This window comes from Acinonyx jubatus, chromosome B3 (assembly GCF_027475565.1).
Source record: "Acinonyx jubatus isolate Ajub_Pintada_27869175 chromosome B3, VMU_Ajub_asm_v1.0, whole genome shotgun sequence".
NCBI lineage: Eukaryota > Metazoa > Chordata > Mammalia > Carnivora > Felidae > Acinonyx > Acinonyx jubatus.
In genome coordinates, this window is record NC_069386.1 from 103,886,669 (window position 1) to 103,903,919 (window position 17,251).

The 17,251-nt window shown below is 38.2% G+C and overlaps 1 long non-coding RNA gene across 1 annotated transcript; it reads right to left on the minus strand.

Annotated features, from left to right (window-relative positions):
* Positions 1-4,927: 4,927 nt before the first annotated feature.
* LOC113601323 (uncharacterized) lies at positions 4,928-11,602 on the minus strand. The gene is made up of 3 exons (XR_003422517.2): positions 11,222-11,602; positions 10,144-10,279; positions 4,928-6,711 (listed from the first exon to the last, which is right to left on the minus strand). It is a non-coding gene; the product is annotated as an uncharacterized LOC113601323 (long non-coding RNA).
* Between the last annotated feature and the right edge of the window lie 5,649 nt (positions 11,603-17,251).

Consider the following 17,251-nt stretch of genomic DNA (forward strand, 5'->3'; position numbering starts at 1 on the left):
CTCCATTCATGCTCTGTCTCTCTCTCTCTCTCTCTCTCTCTCTCTCTCTCAAAAATAAATAAACATTAAGAAAAGAAAGAAATTGGTTAACATTAGAACTAAAGGGGTTTTATAAGTATTCTTCCTGGACTGTCAGTTATTTCTCACTCTCAGACTGCTTAGATTATGCTTCTCCTTGAAGACTCACCTGTAGCCATAGCTGAAGCATGTGGTAAGCCTTTTTCTTCTTCCTTGATGACATCATTGCACTATACATTGAACTCAATTATGGCATATTGGAACTTGAATTGTAACTGTCTATTTACATATCTAAATCTTCCCTACTCCAGTGTGTGCTCCTTGTAGACAGGAGCCAAGTTTTAGTCATGGCTAATTCCTCAGCATACAACAATTAATATTTTCACATGGAAAAAAATCAACTAGTTCAAAGTTTTCCTCACCCCAGCTATTTTATATTAGATCAAATTGAATCCTGTTGGCCAAGTAGCTTGTCCAAATTGACCCAGAGAGATTGTGGTAGAACATACATCAATGTTCTGCTTCTTGCCTTTGTCCTTATTATGTAGAGTACTAATTCTTCTATATAAGTGTGAGGCATATGCATGTATGCAAAATGGGGTGGTATACCTATGTTCTTTGGGCTAACTTTTAAAAAATATGTTCATAGTAAGAATAATGTTTGATATGACTCTTAATTTGAGGCAGAGATGAGCCAAGAACAATGGTGGTTTCCCAAAATACATAGCCTAGAGACTTACTTTGTTCCTTTAAAGGATTTATAAACACAAAAAGCCTTTATAAAAATAATCTTACAAAATACTTTTTTGATATTACTGTTGAATTTTAGGTATGTATGTAAATACTTAGTGTCTGGGGGTCTTTATTTCCTTCTTATACAGTATATTTAATCTAAGGTGAAAGTGGATTTATCTATTGGGAAAGACACTAAGTGCATGTTGCATGGGATTTCTTTTGTACTGGTATTTTCATTACACATGAATTTTGGATACCTGTATGAGCAAATGGTGACATGCTTTAAAAGGAATTCCTCTGTTCCATTTTCCAATAATTAGTGTACTCTGTGGCCTCAACAAAGAAGGAAGTTGGATGGAAAGGAATTATTTTAGATTCTCTCATGGATTGTCAGATGATTGGAGTTTGTAAAATAGTTTTGGCCTCTACCCTAACCCCTATAGTTAAATGCTATGTTTCTGGCGATACTTTTACTTCAAATCTTGTTAATTCTGTGGCTATGAATGCTAATACAATTCCAAGATTCAATCGACTTACCTAGTACATAGTCACCAAACCCAATGGTACTTAAGGAGATAAATGCAAAATATAGTCCTTCCTTGTAAGTCCAGACCTCTGTATGCATGAAAAGTAATGGTGGTAGATGAAAATGACAAGTCCAGTCACCAAAAAAAAGAGGAGTGCGTGAATTTTAATTTTTCTCTAAAAATAAAAAAAGAAAGAAGTAAGGAAAAAAGGGGACAAAGGGAAGGAATGAGGCGAGGGATAAAGAGGGAGGGAGGGTGAAGGAGGAAAAAAGAGAAAGATGATTATAATTTATGCATAAATTATAAGAGAAAATAAATGAATTTTCCCGTCTTAAAATTGGATATTCCCTTTACAGCCTATGTCATATTAATCAATTAAAATGTTTTTATAATATGGGGCACGTGGGTGGCTCATTTGGTTGAGCGTCTGACTTCAGCTCAGGTCAGGATCTCACAGTTTGTGAGTTCCAGCCCCACACTGGGCTCTGTGCTGACAGCTCAGAGCCTGGAGCCTGTTTCAGATTCTGTGTCTCCCTCTCTCTGCCCTCCCCCCCCCACCCCCCCGCTCACACTCTGTCTCTCTCTGTCTCTCAAAAATGAATAAACATTAAAAAAAATAAATTAATTAAATAAAATAAAATGTTTTTATAATATAATTCAAATTCATTCAATAATCATTTATTGAGGTTTTTTTTCTATTAGTACCATGAGAAATACTCAAGATACAGAGTAAAACTAAGACAGTTTTTCCACACAGAAATTACAATTTTGTGGAAGGAGGGAAGAAGAGACAGATAAGTAAACTGATATTAGAAATAACATGTTTTAAACTTTCACTTATAAAGTACCTCATACAGGAGAGACGTTACTGACAGCTATACATGCCTTTTGATTTATTATTGTAAAGGGACATCTTGTCAATATTTCCTTAAATTTTAGTGTTTATATAATATGTTGATTGCAATAATTATATTGCATTGTGAGATTTGCAGTATTTTTTAAATTTGTGGGACTATGGAGCTGATGTAATAAAATTCTTGTATGTCGTTTTTTGCCTAGAAATTTGAAAACAGAGATTCATTTTCAACTTTAAAGATGCTCAAGTCTATATAACCCACCCATAGAGGATTAGGGCAGAATTAGAGGAAAGTAGAAGAACTAGATACCTAACTTTTAGTATATATTTTGGGACTGTTAAGGAACTTTAGGAACAAGAGATTAATATTCAGGATTTCATTTTCTAAGGTTACTTCTGTTAATAGCTCCTTTTGTTTAACTTTGTATGATGGTGGCAAACTCAGGGTATGCTAGGTCACTGATATAATTGTATTTGGGTCATTCTGTTATCTGGTGCACCTCAGTGACTCTCTCTGATGAGTTTCTTTAGATATATCTATAACCATGTAAATAAGGTACAGCCTTGGCCTCCGATAGGCTTTAGAAGGCAACATCCAAGAGATGCTGAGTTTCTGAAATGGCCAAGTCTTTGATATCAGACATAATTACAATTGTTGATAACATGGTCCCAGGTGGGAGTTGGGGTGGAACAGGTAGAATCTTTTCAGATGCTATATGATCTCCTTCCTTGAAGGGGCAAGAAACTTCTCTGGTTGAACTATTTCACAGAGAATTTTTGGTCCCTAAGATATGCTCAAAGCTCTTGCCTCTCTATTCACCCCCAAGAAAGAATTGCTGGTAGGAATGGGTAAAGTACAAGAGCATTCATTGACCGCTACTGCACAGTAAGTGGCCAAATAATCTCCAAGGAGTTTCTTTCTCTGGACTCCACTTCCTTGAGACTGGAAAAGTAACCACCAGCTAGCACTCTTACTCAGCACTGCTCTGTCCTAAGAAGGCCTGGGACAACTGGCTTAGAGCAGGCCTGTTTAGACATCAAGCTGGCCTTTCAAGTATCACTCTTAAGCCAATGCATATGAGTCCAGAGAGGAAGGGAAGGGAGCATCCTGCCTCAGTTGTGTATTTTAAATGGATTAGTTAGGCTTAAGGGGTCATTGCTAAGGTGCAGTCTGGGTCGCAGGAACACCTGATCCAAATCCTGCTGGCAATAAGAACAAATATTTGCTTGTCTTTATCTTCTCTGCATACCTCTTTCTGGGATATCTTCAGCATCAGGAATGGGCCATCCTCTCACATCATCTCTCTCTTTCTCACTTTGCCCCAACTTAAGACAAATTGCCTAGCACTTTTCCCAATAGCTCTTCCAATGATATACTTTTGTAACCTAAAGCCTTAAAGAATTTCTTGCCCTTAACAGTATGAAGAAATGGATTAGGAGGCAAGGGAGCTCAGAACCTAGAATCAGAAGAACTGAATTTAAGAGGATAAACTCCTGTAGAAAATCTACATGTTAGGTTTTACCATACTTAGCTCATAAGGTGGTCCAGGGAATCAAAGAAAATCATGGTTATAAATATATGTATGTAAATCTATGTAGATGCATTATATAACATTCTACAAGTGTTCTTTCAAATAATACTTATGTTTTCTGAAGAAGAAAAATAAAGCGCTGCTGTTATTTTGGTCTGAATACCCTTTTCTTGATCTAGGAGTTCCATAAAAAGTACAGCCAGGGCAAGCATAACAAAAACACATACAAACACATATATACCTGCATACACACACACACTCACACACATACACACACACGCACGCACGCACACACACACGCACAGATATTTTAGCATGCATTTAACAAGAATTTATTTAGTGTGTGTACTTATTCTATGTAAGGCTATGAATCCAAGCATATATAAGAAAATAAAAAAAATCATTTAGTAAACATTACTTCTCTCATTCCCATAGTCTGAAGGTGTTTACTAAGTCCAGAAAATGGTTGTGATTACTCACAAATTTCAGTAATGTAATAGTTAGAGGAATCCCCAAGAAAGCATAGAAGACACAGAATGTCTGACCCCTAGGAGTTCTGGGAGCAATTGACCCATAACCTGATGGATGATAAAAAGCAAATTTATTATCTGCTCAATACTACTACTCCTTGGAACATGCACTTTTGATGTCTTGTTGTCAATGCTTTGTTGTGACTTATAACTTTTAAAAGTATTATCCAGCCATTTTATATCTGGGAATTTCTCCTAGGGAAATGCTCAGAAAAGTGTATAAGAATATCACTAAAGCATTATTTGACTAAATAATGGAAACTAACATAAGTATCTAACATTAGAAGGCATATGCTGAGTAAAATGGCCCAGTAAAATACTTTCCAGTCTTTAAGAATTACATTGTGGAAGTATATTCAATGATATGTGAAATTAATCATATATTGCTGCACACAAAAAAGACTTTTTTGTGGATTCTGCTATAACCACTTATAAAACCTATTTATGGGATAACAAAAATGGGGAATTTTGCTACTTTGCATATAGTTAAACTTGAATATGTCAATCTTGCTACTGAATCTAATTTTAATCTATACATGTTGGTATTTGGTGCCTATAGATAGCACAAAATTTAACATAATTTCATTTCTGTAAGTTGTGGATTTTGGTTGCTTTTGTGAAAGCAGTTGATGAACTAAACAATTTTATTCCTTCTATGCCCATGGCTCTTAAGTTCAATTTTTATTTTATTATTTTATTTTATTTTATTGTATTTATTTTTAACGTTTATTCATTTTTGACAGAGACAGAGCATGAGCAGGGAGGGGCAGAGAGAAAGGGAGAACCAGAATCTGAAGCAGGCTCCAGGCTATTAGCTGTCAGCACAGAGCCCAACACGAGGCTTGAACCAAGAACCATGAGATCATGACATGAGCCGAAGTCAGACACAACCGACTGAGCCACCCAGGCACCCTCAATTTTTATTTTCAATGCTACAAAAGAATAGGAATACACTATCAACACACACACACACACACACACACACACACACACACACACAGGTTGGAGAAGAATGCCATACCAAAGTTTCACAATTTTTCATGGACTTCACACAAAAGCTCCCTTCATTGCCTGTGGTGATATTTTAAACAGCCTGGCAATGTTAAAGTCATTACAACATGAGGAGTTCATGCCCATTTAAAGTCATGCCTGAACTCCTACAAATTCATAGTTCGCCTTAACTCACATTTGTTTAAAAGAATGTGTCTTAAGAATAAAGGCAAAGTAGGCTTATTGACTGGTTCCAGGACTACAAAATAAGGACTACGTCCATTCTTCAGGCAAGCTGGTACTTTGATTCTGTCTCATCAAGAAGAAAATATGAGAACATCATATGATAGAGAATGGTCAAATGGTTTCACCTCCCTTAACTCCCTGTTAAACAGAACCAGTGAATACGGTTGAACTGCCTGAAGTTAGAATTATTCATCTACTGTGGCCCAGACTGGAATGGCTGAGGGATCAGATGACAAAATTCATGCCCACTGTTGCAAGCAGGCTATAAAGGTGCATACATGAGTTGTGTCTTTCCACAGTGTCAGCTTTATTTAATCATAAAGCAAGGCTAACATAATTGTTTTTTTTTAATTTTTTTTTAACGTTTATTCATTTTTGAGAGACAGAGAGAGACAGATCATGAGTGGGGAAGGGGCAGAGAGAGAGGGAGACACAGAATTGAAGCAGGCTCCAGGCTCCGAGCCAACAGCACAGAGCCCGACACGGGGCTCAAACTCACAAACCGTGAGACCATAACCTGAGCCGAAGTCGGACGTTCAACCGACTGAGCCACCCAGGCGCCCCGCAAGGCTAACATAATTGTAAAGCAGGTTCAGTATTCCAAGCCCAATGACATTTCACTACACATTTAACTTAGCTTCTTATATATCACACAAAGCAGAGCAGAAAACAAAGTCACAACAAGGAAGATACAACAAGGGGTAAGAACTTAGTGAAGCAAATGTGGAGTCTGTGGATGGGTGCACAAGTGAGATGAGGGCTCGTTTCAGCCTGGGTCAGCTCTCCAACCACACTGCTTATTATATTCAAGCAGTGGAAGATCTCTGTTATGTTCAGAGATCAGTCAGGCAGACCTTTCATCAGCAACTGCCTTTCTGATGCAGTCAGATATGGAAGGGTCAGCTTCTGGAGGTCTGACCATTGCTGCAAAAGTCCTCTCTTTTTGAAGATGCTTAACCAGTCTTAGGCCTTTATGGGCCTCTTCTGGTTCTGCTGTGTCATCAGCCTGTGCTGGTTTCAGCAACATCTCATCTTAGCACCAATGCCCTTGACTGCCTATGTCCCTGCTTGACATGAGTGATTCCATCTTGCTCTCTATATCCACCAATCAGTTGGACTTCTGTGTGCACCACCAGGCCATACACCAAAGGAAGTGGTCATTCAGACCTTGTTGTTATTATCCTCAGGGCAGAAACCATGGGTCATGGTGACATCCATTCCCAACAGTCTGATCTTTTGTGGACCCCTAAAAGTCCGAGATTCTCCCAGTTCTTTTACTGAAATATAATAAGCAAGTAAGAACAGTTTCTAACAAATGTGATTATTTTGCTGGGAATTTGCAGGCATCACATTCTCCATAACTGTAAATGTGCACCCTATTTTTAGTGAAGGAAATATATCTGAGCATGCCATACTGAAAATAACAGTCATTATTAACCTTCTCTAGTCCTAGTCCCATGAGATGGAAAATTCCACAGCAGTGCCAGAGGTCTCTGGCAGTCTAAACTGGTATTTCCTAGGAGTCTCCTTACGGTCTTTGGCACTGGCTATCTTAAGTTGTGCTTATTCTTTTTGTAAACCCTAATAACTCTTAGTTGAAATTAAAATACCCTATACTTGTCTAAAGTTTAGTAGAAACCTATGTTAACTTTTTGTTTTAAAAATTACAAAATTGTCTAGCCGAGTTTGAGCTGAATTCCAGAGAAACTTGTAGACATCTTAGATCTATCAGCAGTCCTGGAAAATCTGACTGGTTCTTGCTTTGCTACTTATCTCACTCGTATGTTGGAAGACAAGATGGAAATGCCATTGCCAGGACCACCCACTAAAGAGAAAAGACACATCAAATTTGTTATGGAAGTGACAAATGATCTAAAAATACAAATAAAGGGGAGGTTGCATGTATTGATGAAATGTCATCTTAACAATAAAAGCAGGTTCTGAATTTGTAGGTTTGAAGGGGTTATGACTTATGCAGACAAAGTTCCGTGCATTGGCATTCTAAATTAAAAAAAAAAACTAAATTAAACTAAAAACAAAGCATCTTACTCACCTATTGTGCTTAATATAGATGCCACAAATGAAAAAGAATTCTTAAAATTCCAACTGAAATAAAGAATTTCATTTCTTAAGGGGATTACTCCATTTTTTTACAGAAAAGGACAGTGTCCACAAGGTAAAACCAAAACAAGTAAGCATTAACTTGGTGAAATGTATGAACTTTCCCTTAAAGCAATATGGAAAGAAATATGCCACTGTGGAATTTAGATTCTAGCTTAGGGAAATAAATATAAATATTGTATAATGTTAGGAGGTGATAAGAGATAAGTAGAGCACAATAAGGTGGGACAAGGGAGATAGTCAGAGAAAGCCTCACTGAGAAGGTAAGACTTGGGCTGGACTTAGAGGCAGTGAAAAAGTTAGCCAAATATTTGAGAAAAGAACACTCCAAGCAGAGGAAACAACTAGATCAAAGGGAAGAGCCTGGACTATTCTAGAGACATCAAGCACAGTGACTAGAGCAAAGTTGAGGGCAGAGTAATGGAAAAGGAAATAGAGAAGGAAGACCAGTTCATGTAAGATTCAAGAATTTTACCTGAAGGAAATGGGAGGAGTCACTGAAAGTTTTGAGCACAGGTGACTTACCTACCAAAGGGATACCAGAAAGATCACTTTGGCCGCTGTATTTAGAAGAGAATATAGAGAGCAAAGTCAGAACCAGGAGACCTGTTGGGAGAATACTGCAGAACTCCAGAAGTTCCAGAAGAGACCAAATGGTGGCCCAGTGAGACCAGGTGGCAGCAATGTTGGGGGAGGGGAGGGAGGAAAAGCAGTGGGAATCTAATATGTTTCCAAGGCCCAGCCAGTAGGTTTTCCTGAGAGATTAAAACTAAGAGAAAGAGCACAGTCAAGGATGATGCAACTCTTCACCTGAGCAACCAAAAGAATGGAGTTGCCACCAACTGAAGTGAGGAAGGTGGTGGTTGGGGTGGGTGGCAGATTTTCCTTTTGAAAGGAAAAGAGTAGGTGCTCATTGTTGGAAATGATGAGCCTGAGTGGTTTGTTGGACATCCAAGTGGAAATTTCAAATAGGCAAGTGGATTTACAGTCTGGAATTTGTGGGAAAGGCTTCAGCTGGAGATAAAAATTGGGGCGTTCTTGGCACATACGTGATATTTACAGCCATGAGAGAGACGAACCACAAAGGAAATAAGTATAAAGAGAAAAGAGAAAAGGTCTGAGGACTGTACCCAAGAGCTCTTCAACATTATTGAGAAGAATAGAACCAGCAAAGGCAACCAAGATAAAACCACCTGTAAAACAGGAGGAAAATCAGAATTAGGAGTGTGGTTTCCCAGAAGCCACGTGAAGAAAGTCTGTCAAGAAGGAGAGAGTCACTGGTGGCAAATGATGCCGATAGGCTATGTAAGATAAGGACAGACTGTAAACAAATTTTAATTATGGCCATGTCTCTGAGTGACTCTCTAGGAGGGCTGTGTGTGGATTGCTGGTTGAAATGGTGGACACCAAAATCATTTGTAAATAGTATACAAAGAATGGCATAAAGATGACATTAGGGCTACCTGTAATTTTAAGTAGTGAGATGGGCTCTTTTTTTTTGCCTACTTAACTAAAATTCCCTTAAAATAATGCCAAAAACACACAAAACAAAATAGTAAAACGCGGCATTGAAAAGCAAGAATTATAGTTAAATCTGAATTGTGAAGTACTGCTAAAAGCCATTAAAGAAATGAAATTGATTACTAAAGAAACAGAGACAAAAAGCCCAAATTCAAAAGAAAAATAGACACAATCTGCCATGAGTATGAACACTGCTTTTCACATAAATTTCCCAGAGGTACTTCAAGTTCAGCATTATTCATTAGACGTGGGGCAGGCAGATATACACAACAGTTATTAAAGGAAGGAAGGTAGGAAGGGAGAAAGGTAAGGATTTTTTGTTCCCAACGCTCTCTGTAAGACTTGCATGACTGATGGCAAAACTAGACAACAGCAACATAAAATGATTGCACAACTCTGAATATCCTAAAGACCATTGAATTGTGAACTTTAAATAAGTAAATTGTACCGTATGTGAACAGTGTCTCAATCTTTTATTTTTTTAATGTTTATTTATTTTAGAGTGAGAGAGAGACAGAGCGCAAGTGGGAGAGGTGCAGAGAGAGGGAGACACAGAATCTGAAGCAGGCTCCAGGCCCTGAGCTGTCAGCATAGAGCCTGATGCAGGGCTTGAACCCACAAGCCGTGAGATCATCACCTGAGCAGAAGTCGGACACCTAAACGACTGAGTCACCCAGGTGCCCCTATAAAGCTTTTTTTTTTAAAGAGCATGTAATGACTTCTGTAATTACCACTAAAATCAAGATTCAGAACTATTGTATCAACAAAACACAAAAATATCCCTCATGCTACCCCTTTATAGTCACATCTATCAAAACAACCCCAATCCCTAGCCTCTGTTAACCACTAATCTGTTTTCCACCTCTATAATACTGGTTAGACAGTTTTTTAAGCATTCCAGATACTTACAGTAGAAAAATTTTCTGTCCTTTCCTAGATTTTCTTAAACTATTAACCATACTTATTTTAATGTCTTTAGATGATGACTCTTTATCAAATTATTGGTCTCTTTCTAATGCCTGTGGTTCTGTTAGTTTCCAGTCAGTTGTTTCCATTTTTAATCATACCTCCTAATTTTTCATTGGATGCTGGCCATTGTATATGAAAATATGTAGAGACTCTGGATGATGTTATCTTCCTTAAAAAAGAGGGTTTGGAGTTTTATTTGGCAGGCAGATGGAATACCAGCAGATTTCCTTATTCCTGTTGAGAGTAAATGATATAATTTGTTAGAGCTTGCTGTATTTTCAGTTTTATTTCTAGGGTGTGGTGTTTCTGGGATCTCAACAGACAACTCAGGGTGGTTACCAAATCCCTCTAACTTGGTGAGCCTTGAACTCCAATTTCTGTCTCCCCAGCAATAGATGGCTGCTAAAGTCTCTACACAGCTCTTTAGAATCACAGATGCTGCTTTCATTTGTTTCTCTAAGGTCTTACTCTGCAAGTGCATAACTAAGGAGTTGGCCAACAGCTTGAGAGGAATTCATAGCAGACTTGGAACTTGTGGGCTTTCTCACTTTGAGGAATCCTCCTTTCTGGGATTTTCTTCTCAAATCTCAGCCACTGTTAGAACCCCACATTCTGACTGCTTGTCAGTTCGGCCTAGTAAGGCTGCTGCTTTCTGCTAGGACTTATTACCTATCACCAAGGTAACTGAGAAGCAACTCACAGAGGAAAAGACAAGTAAATGTGGACTTTAGCTCACGTGCTTGCTTTAAATGGTCATTGCCTTTTTGGGACCCACCTGCTTTGCTTATACTCCTGTGTTTTCAGACAGTTATTTTTGTAATATTTGTTTTGTTTTGCTTTACAATTAGTGTCAATGGAAGAGTTAGTCCAATACTAGTTATTCTTTCCTGACCCTCAGGATATCTTTTAGAGTTCCTGTGCCCTTGCTGTATCTGCTCTGTCATTTTTCCTCTTACCTGTATCTATCTTACTCCTTTGCATTCTCTTACTGTTTTCCTTATGTCTCCTAGAAGGGCTTATACCTTTTTTTCCCTCTCCAGATGACAGAAAACTAGTGCTATTACTTATGCAAGTTTAGGTAAAACAAACAAGAAGGCATTCTATAAAACCTATCTACAGCTAGACACATGATGAGCAAATTTATAACTTTCAAAACAAAACCCCTTTATCTCTTACCTGCAAAAAGATTTCAAGCTCTTCTGGAGTGATGTTGGCATAGTTACTCATTAAAGCTTCTCTGGCCTCCAAAAAGGAATTTTTCAATTCCTCCTGAATGTCTGTCTCCAAAGCTTGCAATACCTTCGCCCCCATCAAGTAGTAGCCCACAAAAGCAATCAACAGTATGTACCTATAGACTGGGAAGCAACCATCTTTATTAGACAGTACAGACCAGTAGAATGAGAGGCACAGGAGGCCAGCTTGCCTTAACATAAGATGGCTCCTCCCCCAAAACACAAAACACGCAACAAGAAAGATCTCTTTCCCATCTCTTTCCCAGAAAAATGTGATCTCATATTTAAACAATATACGGAAGTAAACAATCCCAAAATATTCACACAAGGCGAAATGAAATTTGAACTCCAGTTGTATCCTGACATAAACTATTCTGGTCTGTGAAAATTTAGGGGGGAAAATCTATTTCTGAGGAATGTTAGTCAACTTAAGAATAGAGAGGGGACTTTGTTCAAATATCACCATTTAATCACTTATATGCTGGCATTTAAAGGCAGATGAATCCAATATGGTTTATTCTTGGGAAATGTTTCTGTAGGCTCAAAAATATGTACCGTTAGTTTGCCCAATCAAGATGAATTTGGATAGATTATCTACCCTGAGGTCTTTTTCTAGTCCTCATTTCCTATTCTTTTCCTTGCTGCTCAGCATGAGGGAATAAATACTACCTATTGGGGAGGAAAATAACCATTATGTTGATGAAACCTGACTCTAATATGAGACCTGACAATGCAGCCAAATGATGGTCCCATTTCTCAGAGAAATTCTTTGGAGATAGCCTTGGTGTTTATATAGCTGTTCCTATCAGATCAAACCTACCTCACAACCTACCATTGTCTGCCATCAGTGAACCAGATCTTGTGAATCACAAGCCCTTGGCACTGTGGAATAACTTTTGTTATTATCTGATTTACAAACTAAAAATATATTTTGGAAGTGTCACAGGACAATTAGAAACACTTCCTCAAATAGGTACCTATTAAAGTCAATATACCAATTGGAGTACATACTTTGAAATAACAAATGCATCAATATAGAAATGATAGATCTTCTTGAAAGGACCATAAATCTAATCTCTCTATATACAGATATTTCAACGTACGTTGAAACAATAAAAATTGTAACTTTTTTTCCAGATTCGTGGTGTGAATAGATTGTTTGCTAGTGTGTGTTTAAGAAATGGTATGAGACTTCAAAAAGAAAAGAGACCCAAGTAAAGTAGGATTTATCAGATCCTATTTTATTTTTATTATACTCTATGAATAAGGAAAAAAGAAAAACATTCTAAGATTCACTGTAAGAGTATGAAAAAGGAAAATGCATCCAGTGATTTGTCAAGAAACATTTATTATACTATTAGGAGAAAACAACCCCCAGGGAAGTCTTCGCCCAGGATCAGTCCCTAACTCACTAGGCTAAGCTTCCACTCAAATAGAATATCTTTAAGCAGTCCTACCTTTAAATGTAAGTTTTTCCTTATAATTTTTCATGGTGTGCTGAGGCAATACTTCTTCAGGATCTGAATGGTAATGTAACCCTTCTAAGTGATCTCACATCAACACCACAATTATTTCTGGAACCTTGGGAATAGCTAGTTCTACAGATGGTCCCCCCCCCCCCCTTCGTTGCAGTGGATTAGTTTCCCATAGCTGCTGTAACAAATTACCACAACCTTAGGGGCTTAGAACACAAATTTATGATTATAGTTCTGGAGATCATAAATTCAAAAGGGGTCTCACTGAGCTACAGTCCACGTGTCAAGGGGCTATATTCTTTCTGGAGGCAAAAGGGAGATATCCATTTCCTTGTCTTCTCCAATTTATAGAGGCTGTCTGCATTCCTTGGCTTGCGCCTCTTCCTTCATCTTCAACATCAGCATCTTCAAGTTTCCCTGACTCTGACACTTCTGCCTCCGTCTTTTACTTAAAAGAACCCCTGTGACTATATCGTGCTCACCCTGATAATCCAGAGCAATCCCCCCATCTCAAGGTCAGGTTATTGGCAACCTTAATTCCTCCCTTGCCAAATAAAACAACATATGTATTAAACAAAATAATACAATTAAAAATCTTGGCTCAAGTCAAGGACTAAAAAAAATATAACTATTTTTAGTACCATGTAAACGGCTAGCATAAGGACCAATGTGTAGCAGATGGCCACTAAATTCAAACTATAGCTATTAAGAAGTGCCAAGTGTTATTCATCATAGTAATTATTATGTTTGATATGGGTCCTGTATCACATTCTTCTTAGTATTTCTCACAATTTTACAGTATATGTAGGTATGCAATGTATGTCTGCTATATGGATTAGTCAGGATTCACTTGGTTAAAAGTAACATAAACCCAACTCAAATTTTCTTAAACGAAAATAAGCAATTTATCAGTTCGCACATCTGAAAAATGACGTCATGGATGACCCCTGGAACAGGCATTATTGGTACTTGCCCGAGGACCTACCTCTCTGTAGTCAAAGTCTGAGGGTTTGTATCTGACTCTGGGAGCAATCCCAGCCCTTGCAAAGGGCAAGGCAAAAGTGCCAAAGAGTTAATCCCTGCCCTGAAAGCAGCCACAAAACAAAGATACCTGGGGAGCTGGTGAAAAACTTCTCCAGCTTCCTTGCCCCTCAGAGAGGATGACTGTGACACATGTCCAATACTGTCTCTCAAGATCCTCGGTGGGATTGAGCTTCAATTGCCTACAATATTAATATGCTCGAAAACGCATCCTTTATGGTTTTCTTTCATTTTTCAATCTCTTTTCCTCACCCCTTACCAGCATTTCCTGGGTTCATCTCCTGAATAAATTACTTGCTCTCAACTTCACAGCATTGCCCCCAACATTTGGGCAGCAACTATAACCCCCCAGGTATTGCCCTTAGCTGGTGTTATAATCAGGTCTTAATAGGGCATTTTACCAAGTAAGGGTCAGAGTGATGGAGAATGAACTCAGAGGGTTGAGCATCTTGTAGAGTCAGAGTTGGAGGAGTGTGAAGATTTAGGAAGTCAAAGAATGATGGAATTCATCCTAATGGTTTCTTAGTTTTATAATCTTCGTAGTATTTCTTAATTTTAGGGGAGGTGGGCAATCAATTTAATTGTAGTGTCCTTTTTGCGACTAGTCTGTTAGGAACCTTGGAAGAATCACATGAATAATGTTGAAGAAGCAGGAGTAGAGATCTTCTCTAAGGAGCTGACAGGCAGCGTATCTTCCTGGGATTGTTTCAAGTTCTGTAGACGGGGCCATCACCTACAGCCTGGAAAGTTGTGCATGAATCCAGCATGAACAGCAACCCTGGAATTGCTTTGGGCCACATCTACATCCGTATAGAGTCCCTTTCTATAGCTATCTATCAAATCCTGATAAGATTTAAGGCTTGGGAAGGGGTGGTCTCACCAGGAGCACTGTTAATAATAATGAGAAATTGAAGCAGCCTAATCAGTAAAGTGTTAGTTAGTAAATGGAATCTTCTGCAGACTTTTAAGACTATAGTCAATCTATTTAAGACACAGGAAGAGTCAGAGACATGTAAAATAGAAAAGAAAGGGTATAAAAGTTTTTGCTGGTTTTATATTGACTTCTGTATTTAAATGCATCAGTATGTTTGGGTGTTGGCTCAAAGCAACTCTTTCTAACAAAGTGACAGCAAGACAGAATTCTCATGGCTATGTCCCCTGGTGCCAATCTTTAAAGTAAGAGTCCTTTAAAAACCTTTAGTGCAAGCTTTCTGTAACAAGCCGCCTGTCATCTGTCTAACTCTGGTGAGGATCATACTACCCATGTTAACATAATCATATCTGCTAGACACAGTCTTAGAAAAGATAAATATGATGCTTAAAATTAAATGTAAATGCAAAATGTTGAGTGTTTCTTACCATGTGAAATGAGATATAGCTGGTTCTGCTCTGTGAAATAGGGCTAGGAATTCGGATCACATTTGCACAATTAAGTAATGCAAGAATTTCTGAATTCTCGAGACCAGTGCACCTGTCTGCCAGCCCTGGCTCACCTTCTCAAGTGGACCAAGAGACCGGAAATAGTACCTTAGGTAAGGACTTGGTCTATACATGGCAGATCTCATTTTGATTGTCTTCTGTGTTTGAACTGGTGACACACACACCTTCCTTGCACCCCCCCCCTCCCCCGGCCAAGAAAGCCTCAAGTTTCATTTAAATCATCTATTTTTCTACTCTCTTGAGAATAACAGGTACCCATCCATACTTCAGCTTACCTGTTGTGCCTGCATAGTTTGAATCCTCAAAAATAAAAAGTGGGGTATCAATGATAATTTCAGTTATTCATTTTTAGGGGTGAACTGAGATTCAAGGGAGCAAATTAATTGGAATTCAATGAATTTCTTACTGTTACTGTATGAGAAAAAGAATGAAGCCGTTGGGGAAAAAAATCTTAACTGAGTAGTTGTAGGGAATCTCAGTTGAATCTAAGAGATTGGCCAAAGTTCTTAGGCAAAAAAGAAGTGAAGCTGACCCAACCTGATGCCAAACAGCTGCTTTAAATGTACAATTAAAAGAATGTCAGTTTGTGCAAGATACGACAGACAAGGTTGATTTTTACGTTTCAAAATGAAAGGAGAAAAGTTACATGCCTTCATTAGTTCTAGTACACTATTTTTAAAAATGATTTATATTTAACATGTGCATATTATTATTGTTTGTTTGCTTTTAAAAATAAGTTCTTGAGCTTTCTAAAAGAACTCTAAACTTAGAGCTCTGAACGTGTGTGGTTTAATGTAAACCATTTGGGTTTTCAAATGCTCTTCAAAAGTCTCTATGCTTAAAAAAACGTTTCTGTTTGGAAAAGATACCTTCCAAGCAACCAATTAAAATATTTGAAATCTAAAGCTTCCATTTATAAAAGGATTAAAAACAGTTTTGTTTTCAAACTTGTGTTTGAAAAAATACGTGCAGCTGTTTTTTCATGAAAAATGAAAAAATGTATATAACATTTCTCAGTTTCAAGATAAATCCCTAATCAGTACATCTAGGATGTTATTATAAATTAAATTGTATTTTAACTTATGCTTTGGTTTCTCAACAAAAATTTATGCAAAAAAATTAATCCCTATGCATTTCAGAACTGTAGCATGGCAAAATACACTAAGACGTAATCTTTACATACATAAATTGGAATATAGGTTCAGCTGTATATTCCAGGGGTCCAAAACAGTAGTGTATTGACTAAGTTCGTTAGAAGTTTATTTTTCTCTAACTCACCAGACTGGAAGTAAATGGTGCCATGCTGGTTTAAGAGATCTGCTCCATGAAGCCCCTCAGGGACCCAGGGACCCAGGGCCTCATGTAGGTGCAAAGGAGGTAGGGACTTGGTGAAAATTCAAGACGTCTACTATAGAGGAAGAAGAGAATGGGGACTGGGGATAGCTAACAAGCAGTTTCTTTCACAGACCTCTTTTGCCACCCAAATATCCAACTGCACATGACTTACCATCCCTCTTCCTATAGAAGATGTTCCCAAAGTCCCGTCCAGTTATATCCTCAAGTTCCAAGTCTGTGATCTGTTGGTGAATGGCACTTCTCTCCATTATGTGGCTTTTTTGGTCTGATCACCTACAGTTGAAGGGAAAGATCTTTTCCCACCAGCAGTGATTGATTCAGAACAAAAAAGGGAAAAAGAGGAAATATACCACAGTCACTGTTTCCAAATCCTTCTAGTCAGAGATAGTGAAGACACCCTGTCCTGGTGAGGGAGCAAGTTCCTGATTTAGCTCTGAGAGGCACTCCCTACTGTCTGTGACTCTTGGCTGTGGAAGGCGATTCCTTGCCCATCAGCCCTGTGGCCACATTTGAAGGCATTGAAGAGTAAACGTTTCCTGGGGACTGCAGAACTTGTTTGTGCAATCTGCTAATGCTGGGGCACGTTTACAAATCCAGAGGTTGCTTAGAGAGACTAATACATATGAAATTATAAGTTCATATTAATACTTCCAATCCCAATT